The sequence below is a fragment of the Balaenoptera physalus genome (genome assembly GCF_965194825.1).
Source record: "Balaenoptera physalus genome assembly, chromosome: 12".
NCBI classification, from domain to species: domain Eukaryota; kingdom Metazoa; phylum Chordata; class Mammalia; order Artiodactyla; family Balaenopteridae; genus Balaenoptera; species Balaenoptera physalus.
The window spans coordinates 42,292,644-42,308,549 of NC_138897.1; the positions used below are offsets into that span (position 1 = coordinate 42,292,644).

Sequence of the window (15,906 nt, forward strand, 5' to 3'; positions counted from 1 at the left end):
CAGAAAAAATGAGATGATCTGAAGCAAATCAGAGAAACTACTGTATACCTCAGAGTAGAGATAAGATGTGGAGTGCTTTGATTATAAAATAGTAATGTGGCTTTGGTTTCAAAAGTTTCCAAACTCTATCAGGTGAAAAACAATAGCTAACTCTCAGTTTATAATTCTCAGTATATATGTTCAACTTCCGTTGCAACTCAATTGCTCACTAGAAAAGGCACAACTGATGACTTGGGCTGTCTCTGTATCGTAGTTAAGTTGCAGTTTTATAAAGTGAGAACTGTCATTTTAGATTCTTACCAGGGAGGGTAAAAATAAATTAATCTCTGCCAATTTCAATGTTTCCCCTTGTTTTATTGTTATTATAAACCAGCGGTCCCCAAACTTTTTGGCACCAGGGACCGGTTTTGTGGAAGACAATTTTTCCACGGACGGGGGTGGGGGTAGATGGTTCAGGCGGTAATGCGCGTGATGGGGAGCGGCAGGTAAAGCTTCACTCACTCTCCTGCCACTCGCCTCCTGTTGTGCAGCCTGGATCCTAACAGGGGAGTTGGGGACCCCTGTTATAAACCATTCAGGGGAAAGGAAAAGTATAGTGTCACCATAGGTTCCTCAAACTTGAAGCTAAAGGTTAAATGAATTTCTCAGACTGAGCTCATTCAAATGGAGAAGCACACATATCTCCATGTAACACACAGATTAATCTGCATTTAGTGAACACAGCTTTATTTGGCAGCTAAGTGTTTGTGATTAGAATATTGAAAGCCATATATCTATTTCTTGAAAATATCAGGAGAAAGTTCACATTTATATATTTATATTTATGCTTATATTTATATTTATATATATAAATGAGAGAGAAAGAGAGAAAACAAAGCATATACAGCAGCACTAGAGGCTTTAAACTTTCCATGTGGGGTTATTTGGGGGGAATATTAGTGAAAATTATCAGCTTTACTGTCCTGTCATGGTGCCCAGAATGTTTATGATTTCAGAAACATGCATAGATAGAATGTCATCTCTGGAAGAGACCTGAGAGATTCTTTACTTCAGTTCCTCAAAAACTAAGTTACCTCCCAGAGTTCATGGATCTGGCTAAAAGCAGACTGTGAAATGGAATGCATTTCCTTGTTCCCAGGTCAGCATTCTTTTCCTTGCACTGAGTAGAGATTTCTACCTTTGCTAGAATTGTTAAGACATAAGATGCCCATATAAAAAGGGAGCACTTTACCCTCCTCTTCTTTAAGATTTTGATGTAAAATAAGTTTGCAGATGTTTTTAATTATGACAACTGACTAGCAAACAAGTTCCTGAGAGAATGGGATGTAGAATAGACATCTGGTTAATAAGAATTCTAGAAGGAAGGAGGAGGGAATACTTATTTTTGCTTTTATTCTAAATGCAAGGTGAACAAACTGATTAGTGAAGCCCTGTGCTTTTAATACGGCACATAACTATGGTGAGTGTGATAATTTATATGCATGTGTGTATTTTCTGACCAATACAGAAGAACAAAGCACTACCATTAATTCTTTTATTTATGTGCATACTACAGGAGTCCATTTAGCCTTAAGTGTCCCTTTGAGAACAGATTGTATAGTGGTTGCACACTACATCCAAGTATATTTAAGAAAACTAGGCTACTGGCTTGGAACATACTGGTACATAATTGTCTAAGTTTAAATGCTTTCATCTGTCCTATGGCTTTATTCTTTAAGGTACTCTACTTCCATCCCAATCAAGGTATTTGTGGATAACAAGTAAACTAATTTACCTTTTCTCAGTTTGATCAGAGTACCCAAAGACAATGTAAGGACTGTCTGAGTGAAATAAGTAGACGTCAGTAAAGGACTGCCTGTGATACAGCCTTTGCTGTCTAAGAATCAAGTATAAATGAACAAATACCACATGGTATGAAGCTGTGGTTCTAGTTTAACTCAGTTCAAGCCATGAATGTACATCAGAAAGGAAAATAAGAAGAAGGAAATATTTCCAGAAGAGCTCCACTCTGGCTCTTTCAGACTTCTTTGTAGAGTTAATCACAAATCTCCAGCTTCTTTGATCCAGCTAATTACATAGTACTTCTGTTCCCTGTGTAAAATGAAGGGAAAAACCCAATCCTGTAGATTGCAGTATTGTGTCACCTTATTAAATAAAGTGGTGGTTCCTTTTAAAGCTGAACCTTGGTTCTGGGAAGTCCCCATTGGGGAATCCACATGCTGTCTCCTGTCCAAAACCCTTGGGATGGCTTTCTGTTGCAGAGCCTCCTTCATCGATGCCTGACTCCTTCCTAAAGATCTAAATGGAGAGTTCAGTTCTTGTTCCTGCCACCTGCTACCCAGGGACAATGCATAGCTTTTTTAAAACAGAGTCACTCTAAAGATTAAATGAAAAAAAAAAAAAGTAAAAGTGCTTAGCACAAAAAAGCCTAATAAAGGGTAAAGGGTACCTTCTTGTAGTGGATCATTTCCCTGTTTACATAGCTGCTACCACTCTTCATCCTATATGGGCTCCTTTTTACCCCAGTCCAGCTGGGACGGTTGATGCACTCTTCCTACTTCTTGTCATTTTTGCTCTGCCAAGAATATGCCCAAGCCCCTTTACATGCAAATTAATTTATAGCAACTCCTTAAGGAGAAATTATCTTGGGAGGCAGAAATTACCAACAAATCTGGGGACCTAGGGATATAAAAATTCTCAGATTTGTTACTTCCTGACATTTACAAAAATGTACTCTATGGCATTTCATACCTAACTTTCATTACTCTATTGTGATAACAAAGTCATTTTGAATAAGAGTATGCTTTTAAATTGTTGGGCATACTACGCAGAAGAAATTTAGCCATGGTCAGGTTAGTTGTTTTTTGGAATATACCAAATCATTTATATTGATCCTCTTCCTTGATCATCATAGAATCTCCTTAAGCATTTGTGGACTAATAACAATCAATTGTTCTTTATTCTCAACAGAGCACTTCTATTTCAGTGCAATTCCAAACCACTATCTCACCTCAATCAAGCATCTCCCCTACTTGGTTGGGTAACAGGCTCCCTTGGGGTTTGTTTCATCCTTTCCCCACTTCAGACAAAAAGGATCATTTTTCCAGGAGTCAACAAGAAACATGACAGAATAAAGAAATACCTTTGGTGTGCTACAGGGAATCTGCTGACTCTCCAACCTAAATAAGGCTGGGACATAGAAATTGTAATAGAGCTGGCAGAGAAAACATTGAAGGTAGACCAAAGCACCCCTGGCCTCTGTTTATTGAATCAGTTAGTCTTTATGTAAAGGTTGAGGCTCTGGGAAACTGAACAGGTAAGAAGAGGGGCTTTTGTGGGGTATTGGGTATGGGGTAGGTATGGACAGGGTGGCTTCCTGGTCGCCTTGGAATTGCCCTGACAAGTGGCTGCTTGTTGTGTCCATTCAAAGCTTCCTTCCTTGCAAACAAAGAATACAAACCAACTTCATACTTCCTCAAGAGTGCAGCATGAAGTGACTGTGTTAGCTCTTCACTCGCCTTTCTCACCTGCTCCTCGTGAGGTCTCTTCTTCCTGGCAGAGTTCTGTGACTGATTTGCCTTTATTTCTTGGCAGCAAACAGCATGTTTCCCTGCAGCTCAGCAGAAGTGCACACCTGCTGCCTCCTGACTTTTGAACTGGAGACCAGCCTTCCATGGCGGTCCTAGGGCAAGCTCTGCCCTCTGTGGGTCCCCAGGAAGATGACAGAGCCCGAGATGACACTGATGATATGGATGGAGGTGTTAGTGAGGAGTTGAGACTTCATGGCCCAGGGAGTCAAGACAACACATTTGAAGTTTTCAGCCACTGCAGACATTGGTATTGCATTAATATTAAAATAGAATGTGGTGATGGTGAAAATACAGCAGACAAAATACAAAGTTTTTCTGAAGTGTATTCTCCTACAACTGGTTAATTAGGAGTAGGAAGAACACTCTGAAATGCTTGAGTTCACAGACCTGCAACTATTAACCTTAACTTTATAATATGCCAGGCAAGAAAATGAGATATTATAAAAACTCTAGGGGAAAAAAAAAGTCATTTGAATGAACTTTCAAACTTCAAAAACATCACATACAGTATTTGAAATTCTACTTTTAATTTTGTGTTTAGTGGACAATATCAATGTGTTTCTTAATTCATGCTATCCCTGTGTCCTCAGATAAATGCTCCATGAAGGTAAGGACAGTGTCTGGTTTGTTCATTTTATGTCACTTGGAACTGAAACTCAGAGACAGCAACTAGAAAAGAGGAGAGCATTTGGCAGGGAGAGGTGAGAAGCAGGTGGACAATGCAGCTCTCTAGGGCTCCTTGGGCTGCCTTGTAAAAAAATGTCTGCCTTGTTTGTTTGCTTCTGTCCAAACAGAAAAGGATACGCCTAATTTACTCCTTCTTAGAGCAGCCCTCAGCATAGAAGGGGCTTGGTAGATTCATAGTCATTGAATGAATAGATAAATGAGTAAAAATCAACCTTTTTGTAGATGGAAGGACAATCACTAAGTTACATCAGCCTCTCCCAGTCAACAGAGAAGCTGGTCCTCAGCAACATTTTAAATTCCTTGACTTTAGGGAGATTATTTGTCCAGATTTCTGCCTCTGAGTGCTCCCCTTTCTTAATCATTATCTGTTTTCTTTCAGGTACTCAACAGCTTTACCTGTTTCTTCTCATCTATTATCAAAGTCTGTTCACTCACAAAGCTCTGAAATCAGTCTCAGGCACTTACTGGGAATGGAAGTCACTTTGTTTCTTCTCACATGGTTATTTCTATATTTTATTCTTGGATTTCCCTCTGTGCCTTCCCATCTCCCTACAGGATACTTGGTCTCAAGTTTTATTGGCCTGCAGTCTCTTTTTGGGCAGGTCTTGAAGCAATCTTATCAAACTCAGGTCATATATTAAATCAGTAAAAATTGAGAAGATAATGACTTAGTGCTGACTTCCTCTCTGATTCTTTTGCAGTAAATCAGATTCAGATGCCCCAGTGAAAACCATGTATCTCTTACAAACCACTCTGTTTCTTAACCCAAGCTACCCCTTTCTTGCCTCTTAAATTCCTAGCATTTCTGCACACAAAACATAAAAATAAACAAACAAAATTTTTAAAACTCTTCAAACGCTACTTACCATCTACCAGTTCCTCAAATAATATTCAATTCATCAGCATAATCTTTTGATTCCAAAACCAAAATTTATTTCAAATCTCTCTACTTCTCTTATCAGTAGCCAACCAAGAAATCTATGTATGAACCCATCATGACACTGATCTCACACAAAGCCATGCTCATGCTGGTCCATTCTATCCCTCTAATGTCATATCCTCCCAATTTCCTCATTCCTCACCAAGCCCAGCCATGAAGACAACCAACACTTCTTAGAACAAAAACAAGCTCTTTTTCCCAACTTATGGTTACCAGAGGGAATGGTGGGGAGGGAGAGATAGTTAGGGAGTTTGGGATTGACATGTATACACTACTATATTTAAAATGGATAACCAATAAGGACCTACTGTATAGCACAAGGAACTCTGTTCAATATTATGTAACAACCTAAATGAGAAAATAATTTGAAAAACAATAGATTCATATATATGTATAACTAAATCACTTTGCTGTACACCTGAAACTAACACAACATTTTTAATCAACTATACTCCAATATAAAATAAAAAGTTAAAAAAAAAAAAGACCTCCTTCTCACTCCAAGGTCTTTGTAGACATTACCTATAAACTGGGGACACTAGTTCCTTATTTCTCCATCTAACACCTTTCTTTCTTCTTTCAGGTTTCAGGTTATTGTTTTACTATCCCAGAAAAATGTTCCTGTATCCATACATACTCCTTTGTCTCCCTTATTTATTTTCTATCATTAAATTTGTTTTCATCATTTTACTTATCCATTGTTTGTCTTCCCCACTAGAATGTGAGCTCAATGAAGACAAAATAATGTCTGGTTGTTCAACACTTATGTCACCAACACATAACGTTGTGACCAGCACAGTCAGTGTTCGATAAACATTTGTTGAATGAAGAAGTGGAAGAATGCATGAATAATATTAAAATCTAACTTTCTTTGGTGGGTATTTGTGTAGGTTTCCCTTAATCTGCACCAATCAATCTTTAGTCTTCTAAAACTAAGTATCTCATTTTATAGCCTGGTCCTGGAAGAATTCACACACTCCTCTATTAATCCAACAAAAACATCTTTCTTATAAAACATAATGGTTTTCAACTATTTTTACAGTTTTTTCAGTTCGGAATAACTGTATATTTAGCTTGACAAATAAGTAAAGTATACTTTTGCCTATATATAACTATTTAATGGGTATAATTTATACATAATTATTTAAGAGTACACTCTTTCTCTCATGTGACACATTGCTTAAAATTACTCTTGTAGAGAAAGAATACAAGAAGAAGGAAAGGGACAACTAATTGCCTTTGGAACACATTTTTGTGCAACATAAGAACATTGGACTTTTTGTTTGTTTCATGGAAGATGCATCCAGTATTATTATAACATTTTACACAAAAGGAAAAGGCTGTGTATTTGGCCAAATCACAAATTGTATTGTTTTTTATTGTCATTAACAAAGTAGACATAGATAGGGGTACTCACTCCAATTGTGAAAAGAAGGAAAGGAAGAAAGAAAGAAGGAAGGAAGGAAAAAAAGGGAGAAGGAGGGAGGGAGAGAAGGAGGAAGAAAAGAAGGAAGAAAGAAAAGAGAGACAGGCTTGTCTGCTGCATTTCTTCTTGCTGTTCAAACACTATACCCCCTTCTTGCAATTTTTCTTCCCCTACGTTCTCATTTTACAATGTGATTCTATGAGACCTTGCTCTCAGAGAGTACTGAGGTAAATTGCGGTGACTTTTTGGCATCAGGAAAAGCTGAATTATAACATCAGCTGCTCCACTTACCAGCTGAGTGGTTTTAAACAGTTTTGTCATCTATAAAATGTTATTAGTACATATCTTCTTGAATTGTTATGGCAATTAAGTGAGATAATGAATGAGCAGAAATGGTACAGAGCCATAAATGTGGTAGACCTTCATTAATATTTACCTATATTTATTGATAAATATATTTCAATGTGGAATCCAAACACCAGAAGTGTCTTTACCAAAATAACTGATAATAATTCTTGGGATATAAAGCACCACCATTCAATGTTGTTGGGGTGAGGATTGAGATTCTTTAGGTCATTTCTTTCTTCTCTGTCCCTTTTAAAACTTTCTTACTTATTTCTCAATGCCCTTCTCTATACATGACTTCAACCTAAATTCATGCAAATAATTAAGCCCAAAGCAGAGTTTGTTTCACCTAGTGGGTCATTCACACACAAAATATAGTTATTGGTCTAAACTCTTACTTAAGAAGTTACATACTTGATTACATGGGTGGACCAGAGTTGACTGCCAATCACAGATTGTATGTATCATTTATTCATTTGGAAATTTTTGCTGGGATGATGGAGATTCTTTGCCCAAAAGCAGGAGACTGCATATACAAATATTTATGGCTGATGTCCCCAATTTATGCTCTTTTCCTATTTTTCTCTGAGCAGAGATAGAATGAGAATGACAGTGCAGGATGAGCCATTCATTTACAGTATTTAATTGAATGCACTGTCTTTGTATTTTATCTGTTATTCCTGGACCCTAGGGACACTGGACAGTATGAGGTTCTAAGTCACAATTCCATTCACTAAGTGTGTGCTGGAGCTTGTAATGAGTTTGTCTAAAGGCTTTCACACCTCTGCTTTCCATAGAAGGTTCATTTATCTTTCTGAAAGAGAACAGAGCTGTTTTTAGATTTCCCTGATTTCCACAGACAAGACACTCCTGGGAGCCTGCTGTAGGAAGTATTCTCTAAGGCACATTTTTAACTGACTGGCTGATGGGGGACTAGTGAAAAGCAGCCAGAAAGCCCATGTCCTATATGCTTCACCCCAGCCTCAGAGTTATTAATTGTACATCACAGCATTCTCTTTCCTCTAAATACATGTCTAACTCACTTATTAAAACTTCATACTAATTACTTCCATTGCATCTCTCGATGAGCTGGTTCCATATGCAATATATTAATTACTCTCTGCAAAGACTCTAATATAAATTCCTCTGGTGTCTGTCCCTTATTGCTTCTTAAAATTGTGCCCCTTCATTTCCTTACTTGGTGATAACTTATTCTACTTGTGTTTCCTCTTGTTCCACCTTCATCTTGACACAGCAATCATATCAATAGGAGAGATTTCCAACAAAGTATTGACAAAAGTGAGTTCACATCCTTAAGATACATTCCTCTATTTCAGCAAACCATAAAGTATGTTGGACATTTTTTGATAAGCTGCTGTCTCTCTAGGTCTTTGAAGCATTATGGACGTGAGTAACTGAGGCTGAAATTTGGGTCAGAAAAATTCAACACAGTTTTCTTACAGTATTAGTAAAAGAGTGGGAGGCTAAAGCATAAAAGGAGGGAGGGAGCATGAGGACAAGAGGAAGACAAATGTGAAAAAGGAGAACTCTTCCTGACAAGTAATGTCTCATTTGTTTTACTCTTGAAAGCAAGAAAAAGCCGTTGAAAGTCCTTGGAGTGGTCAGAGCACACCACATATTCTCTGTCCAAGGTGATAAGTATCACCATAAACAAAATTAGAAGAGCTCAGCTCTAGCAATAGAGTGTGAATGAACAATTATGCAATTATTCATTTCCTTTGTGCCTCAGAAGAAATAAATGGCATTTAACTCAGATAAAAAGTACATAGACTTCCTATTGACACAAACTAGATGTTTACATGGATAGTATATAAATAATTTTGGAAGACTGAGAGGCAAATCTGTATTTCTCTCAATTGTCCATATGGTTTATAAATGTGACATAATTTTTGATATTTGGAAACTTTGGAATATTTGGAAGGCCACTGTTTTGAAGACTTGATTGCCATTTATTTTCTAGTAATGCAGGTTGAGCTATAAATACTATTTCCTGGAGAACAAATACTGGTTGGTCAGCATATGACAAGTGGTCCAGAGGGTGATCTAGCCAGATTAGCATGGAGAATAAACCATACTTACTGTTCCCATTGGCTTCAGCGCCACATAACAGTATCATGGTCCATCATGCACATGGATATGGACAGAGAAGTACACATGGACAGAGAAGTACAAATACCAGATAAACCCAATCTTCAAGAAAATATGACATTTGAGAACTGAAGATATATAAAGGCACTAACTAGGAATCAGAACACATGGGTTCTACCCCTTATTTAACTCAATCTCTCCAAGCTTCAATTTTATAATCTGTAAAATGAAAACAGTGCCTGCCTTACCAATATTTTAAAGATAAGTTATTTGATGATCACAATACTTTAACACTAGGGAAATGAGTAGTTATAATTATCATCATCATTCATATTGGTCAAATTGGCCACTATATTAACCCTATATTTATGTCCTTTTTTACCCTTTATTTTAGAAGTACAGGTATAAATTGTTTATTTCCACACATCTATTGTTTGTATTCTATTCTATTCTATTCTACTTTTTGATATTTTCTTGATGAATTAACTATTCTCATTGGGTACCTGAGACCTATAAATTAATCTTGAGAAACCTAGAATTCTTTTGGAAATATTTTGGAGCACACATTTAATTATGTGGAAATAGTCTTCTTTATCTGTTCTGTGAAATAACTAGACATCTAAACCATCTCCCCAAAGATCTGCATCTCAAAGCATGAGTCTGCCTTAAAGGAGCCTTCATAAGAACTTGGGTCTGGAAATGGGATCACTGGTGTTTTATTGATGTTATATGCCCAAGGCAGCATTCTAGAGAGTTTTTCTGTGTTGTATTTCACTATTATAACTCCATCATGGTCAATTAGCAAGACAGACTCTTGGCTTTTAGGCTTGAAAATGAAGCTTCTTGATTATTTATGTTTCTAAGATGTTATTGAGTAATTCAACTTAGTAAAGAACTTTGATGTATTCCATCATTATGACTGTAAATCCAGGTGTTAATTCTCTCAGATGGCCCATCATCTCACTGGAAATACCTAATAAAGTGGCCATTAACCGACTGTATATGGTGATGTAAACTCTACCACTAGCTGAACTTCCCATTACCAAGAGTAACACTGTGGAGGCAGAAGAGATTATCTAACTAGGGGCCAGCCATGATCATAAAGAAACCATTGAAACAAGGATGTTCCTGTACCCAGTGAAAATACGTATGCATAAGGCATCAGTCCTGAAAGATAGGTATGAAGGAAAGATTTGATATATTGCATTATAAAATTAGCAGGATAGATTACTTTCACACTGCAGACATTGAGCAGGTGCGGAATGTAGCAGCTTTTAGTAATGCTGTTTTGTCCCACAGAGTTTTCAGTTATTTTCCCCTTGGCAGCTCTGGCATCACAGAGGACTGAAAATTAGACAAAAGAAACAAAAGGAGCTTGTGCATCCACCTATAAATACACCCAGAAAAGGTTCTGGCATTACAAATATTTGGGTCAGAAATCATCACTTAGTTTTATGCTTTTGGGAGATAAAAAGAAAGAATTCCAACATCCTAAACAAAACAGCATGTGGGATATTGGAGTAGTGGACAAAGTCTAGACGGTGACCCTGGAGACATGGATTCCAGTGTTAGTTCTTCCTCCAGACTAACAAGCTGTTAGAGACTCATCACTTTACTTTGGATCTCGGCTTCTTCTTAGTTGAGGAAAGTCAGGATTAATAAAGACAGAGCTTGTGTGCTGTCTTTGCCTTATCCTGAACCAAGGAAGATATTATTAAGTAATCAATTAAAAGAATTTGAACCCAGATGTGACATCACAGTTCTCTACACAGTTCTCACAAAGCAGCTGCTTGCCAAGTGAGCAAAATCGGGATATGGGAGGAAATTCTTAGGGCTGTAATATAATTAATGACAGGAGAGTATGATCTGGCTCTACGGTCTTTTCAGTTCCCAGTCTTTGTAGTTAGAAAAATTACTCAATCTACTACCCACATGGAATTAGAGGGTGTCTCCCTCTGTACCCTGACAAGTTGACATTGGCCCATTTCCTGTCAGTGTTGTCCCCTCTCTCTCCTCTTCTTCTCACTTTTAACATTCCTCTCCTTTTCAATAACCTCTTCTGTCACCGGACATAGGGTTCCAACATCTCTGACTCAGAAAAAAAAAAGGCATTCTTTTATTTTAGCCTAGGGAAGGCAATATGGCTCTGTCCTAAATATCCTGAAATATTTGACTATTCCTGACCATTAGGTGGCTTTTCTACATTTCTTAACCATCAAGACTAACAGACCAGTACTGGGCTAAATGCTGTGGGAAATTGAGTCAGCTGAAAGCATGGTCTCTGTCTTGCCAGAGTTTATAATCTAATAGAGGAGAGAAAAATATGTACAAAACAGCCCCAAGGAAACATAAAGTACTATAACAATATACAATCTTTAAAATAGCATCCAGCCTGCAAACTGATGACAGATTAATTTTCCCCAAGCACTGCTTTTATCATGTCCTCTGCCTCTCAACAGCCTTCACAGCCTTATCTTATCACATTAAGTCCAAACTCCTCTGCTGTTTTTCAGGACCTCCTTAATCTGGCTTCACCTGATTTTTCCAAATTTATGTCCCACTTTTTCCTCACCAGGCCAGAATGTTTCCAGACCTTTGGTCATGTTGTCTTTCCCAGCTTAAATGTAGGAAGTATGGTCCCAATCCTACTTTACCTTACAGCTCTTCTTCCTTGAAACTAGTTCTTGATGGAGCAGACCATATTGCTCTTTCAGTTATTTAAATACCAGTACGGTACCTATAGCCTTTAGATATTTATTTTTGCATCTTGGGTGTTTCCCTTATTACCTGAGCAACTGTGAACTGAAATCTCTAAACTCCCTAAGCCTGTTGCTTGAAATATAAAATTGGGATGCCTTGTAGAATTACTACGATAACTAGAGATAATATATTTAAAGGACTGAGAACTGGGTTTGTCTAGTTACCATTAAACCAACTTTTCTTTTTCTTTAAACCACTACGAAAAATGAAAAAGTAGAATAATGGAAATGTCAAAACTGACTGTTAAGCTACTGTGTCCATAATTATTGACACATGAGCAAGCTTATACATTTCTTAGATTTAGAGGATAAATATTTTGGGGACTACACATTGTCTAGCAGAGATGCTTAATATATACAGTCATCCCTTGGTATCTGTGGAGTATTGGTTCCAGGGCCCAGAGGGGATACCAAAATCCAAGGATGCGCAAGTCCCACAACCAGCCCTCCATATCCCTTGTTCCACATCTATGGATTCAACCAACCAACCACAGATTGTGTAGTACTTTAGTATGCATTTGTCAAAAAATAAATCCAACTATAAATGGACCCATGCCGTTCAAATGCTTGTTGTTCAAGGGTCGGCTGTATTTGACAATCAGTTGAAAATTCAAGTTTTCAAATTCAAATTTGAGTGGCAGTAAAATGTAGTGAATGAGAGGCTCTACTCTGGAGCAATTTTCCTGCATTCAAATCCCAGCTCTTCCCCTCGTTTACTATGAGGCCTTCTTCAAGTTACATAAACTCCCTGTGCCTAAATTTCCTTACCTATAAATAGGGGCAATAGTACCTATTTCCAGGGGTTGTTATGAGGATTACATGAATTAAAATTTGTAGAGTCGATATTTGTAATATATTATAGAATATTTGTGCTAAGGATGGAGATTAGCAAATAGTGAGCATCATATCAGTATTTATTAAATATACTTCTAAACATATACTACTTTCCTTGACCAGCACTGCAGTCCTTATATCTCTTCTGACTCTCTTTTTTCCCATTATCAAAATATAATTATCCTGTACTTCATATTTGACCTTTGATAATAATTCTTATAAATAAATGAGGTAATAAAACTAAATTTGGAAACAGAAAAAATGCAGATTATTTGATGGACAGCTTTTTCCAGAATATCAGAGTTATATTATAATTCATATGGAAGTGTAGAATAGAACATATTGGCCCTCACTAGCATGTAAATTTAGCTCAGACAATAAAGATTTACTGCAGGAAAACTTGGGGTGAAAGATTAAAGCATTCCAGCAGGTACTCTTCAAGGCTTTGTGGGACCTGGAACCTCATTTACCACCTTCCAGATGGAAGCCATTGTTGGCACTTCCTTTTTGTTAGATCTAGAGTTCAGGTAGTATCCCTTGTGACTCAGTCTCACAAGAGTAAAGGCTGCCCCTCTGTAGGTTGCCAGCAGCCTCCACTCTGATATTCTCCACTGTGCTCACTGGATTCCCTCCTTCTTTCTACTAGTGCCACTTCTCTAGCAATTAGCACTTAATTCACTTGTTTTTATCTCCTCATGATTTCTTACTCACGGCTTCTGCACACTACTTGTTCTCTCTGGATCTCATTGCCTTTGTGTCATGCTACCCTATTGCCCCTTCTCTCTGTGTCTTATACTCACACAATCCAACAAAGAGTTGAGTTCATGACTAGCCACATAAGATGTCTTTCCGGGCAGTGCTCTCATGCCCAGGTATCACATAGGCTGTTGGACAAGCCATAGCAGTTTCCTGTGGGTCGGTCACCTTTCACCCCCATATCCATCAACTGTACATAAAGTGGCAGGGTCAAAGGTCACAAACCATTCCAACTATGATTAAGAGTTCCTCCAGTGGGGTCTATAGGCTCAGCAAGCACTCAGAATAGCACAGGCTTGTCTTCAGTGCAGCTAGCCTATCAACTTCTACTGAGAGAGTTACTCATTGAGAGGCTGAGACATAGAAGCACAGGCTTTGATCTAGGTAGGGAGATAGGGAATTCTCAGACATTCTAGGAGGAAAATTGGCTTTCAGTATACATGGGTTAGCTCCCTCTTGGAGCTGGATCCATGCAGAAGAAAGCAGGTGATTTTAGGACAATATAATGGAGTGTTAGCCTCTTAGATCTAGTGAAGGATTCTGGGCATTTGGGATCCTTAGAGAGGAGTTACAGAAAACTAACCTGGCCACAAACAGCCTTTGCTCCCACATTCTTCCTTTCTCCATCTCTTCTTCTTTTATTTTTCTATCCTTTGGTTTTTTTTTTTTTTAATGTGTATGGTTCTAAGAACCAGTATTCACAATTTTTTCACAACCGTATTTTATTTCAACAGTAAAGTATATATCAGACTTCTGTCAGTTAGTTTAGACATTAAAAACATTTTTCACAAATTAGAAGTATAGCCAGTATGTTTAAGAGCATCCTTCAGAGAAGGAACATCATATCACAAGATACAGTGTAATACATTTACATAAGAGCATTTGAGTCAGCTGGACCAAAGGTACACAAAAGTCTGGAGGTGCAGAGGGCAAACTGAGTAGACAGTGTCTTTCAGGAGACTGGTGTGTAAGGCAGTTCCTTCACCTCTATTATGAGTTTTGGGAGCAGTAAGAGCAGTCACCTGGTTCTTTGGGAGCTGAATAGTTTCTGGACATGATCCTCCAAGCCAGGAAATACCAAATACATCCAGCCCGGAATGCTGTGTCTTGCTGCTACTTTGTAAAACTGCTCTCTAGTTTTGAACTAGAATATGCATGGCCATGGAGAAATAGGAAGAAAATTCAAATTATTTTATTTTTCAAAATAATGTATATTTGCATAATAATATGTTGTGTTGTGAGTGCCAGTTCTGGCTCTGCCTTCACAAACCACATGAACTTTGGCAATTGACCTCTTACCTCAGTCTCCAGGAAAGACAAGATAACTAACTAAATTATTTCTGCAGTTCTTCTGGTTTCCATAGTACAATGATTTCATCAATTTTCAAACAAAGAGAGTTAAGATAATTCTCCAAAACTCTTAACTTTAAAATGAATTTTAAGGATACTACAATGTGACAGTACTTTGTCAAGGTTCTGCTGAGTTATTTCATGTACTCCAGTGGCTTGGCCAATTTTACAAAAGACTGCAGCAACTTCAAGTATTAGACTTCAAGTGTCACCATTTTTTCCACGTGAAATTCTAGGTCCATATTAGGACCATCATGCCAAACCCGTTTCTGAAAAGACCTTCTCGCTTTTGTATGTCTCTGTGTGTATACACATAAGTGTCTGTGTGAGAGTGTGTGCTTTGCTGATGAGGCGGATGAGGGTGTGTAGAGAGGAAACGCATCCAGGAATCTTCCTGGTAAATGGCACACCCTGTTAAAGGAGGAGGGGGGATGACTATACACAGTCTCGTGAACTTTTGTGGCTGGAAAAGGAGCCCAGAAACACTTAGCCTGGCAGTTTCGACTATACTTGCCATTATTCAAATCAACCATTAAAAAAAAAAAAGTCAAGGGGGCAAAAACAGTTATATTCATTGTCTGCACATCTGGTGGTGGAAGGATAAATTTTGAAAATGCCCTAATAAAAATTAAAGACAAATGTAGTAACATCCAAGGAAAATGTTGGTTCCGTATTAAAATCTCCTCGTTTACACCAGCTCATTCCAGATGCACAGCTGGTTGCCCTGCAACAGCCACTGTAACTCTGTAAAAGCCTCCCTTGTAGGCTATGCAGACGATCTGCTTTACATCCCCAGCGGTGTCTTAGTCCCTTTTTACTGTTTCCATGTTTATCCCAAGGAAAAGTAAAAAAGGAGACAAATATACTCCTTTTTTTTTTTTTTTGGAGAGCACTTGTGCAGTGTGAAGCAACATATCTACAGTGCTTAGTGCTTCAACTGGCAACTATAAGACTATACTACATGCCATAGCTTTGGCCCAACTTTTATAGCTCAATAAATTTGGGGTTTGTTAATGGATCTTCTATAAAAGATCAAAATTCATTTATAAATATTGATTCACAGTCTATTATATTAGGATTATCTACAGATTAAAAATGAAAACTATGTTA

At 37.8% G+C, this 15,906-nt stretch overlaps 1 long non-coding RNA gene across 1 annotated transcript in view; it reads right to left on the reverse strand.

Moving 5' to 3' along the window:
• LOC309639258 overlaps positions 1–15,906 on the reverse strand; it is a 99,218-nt gene that overhangs the window by 20,049 nt on the left and 63,263 nt on the right. The window lies entirely within an intron of this gene.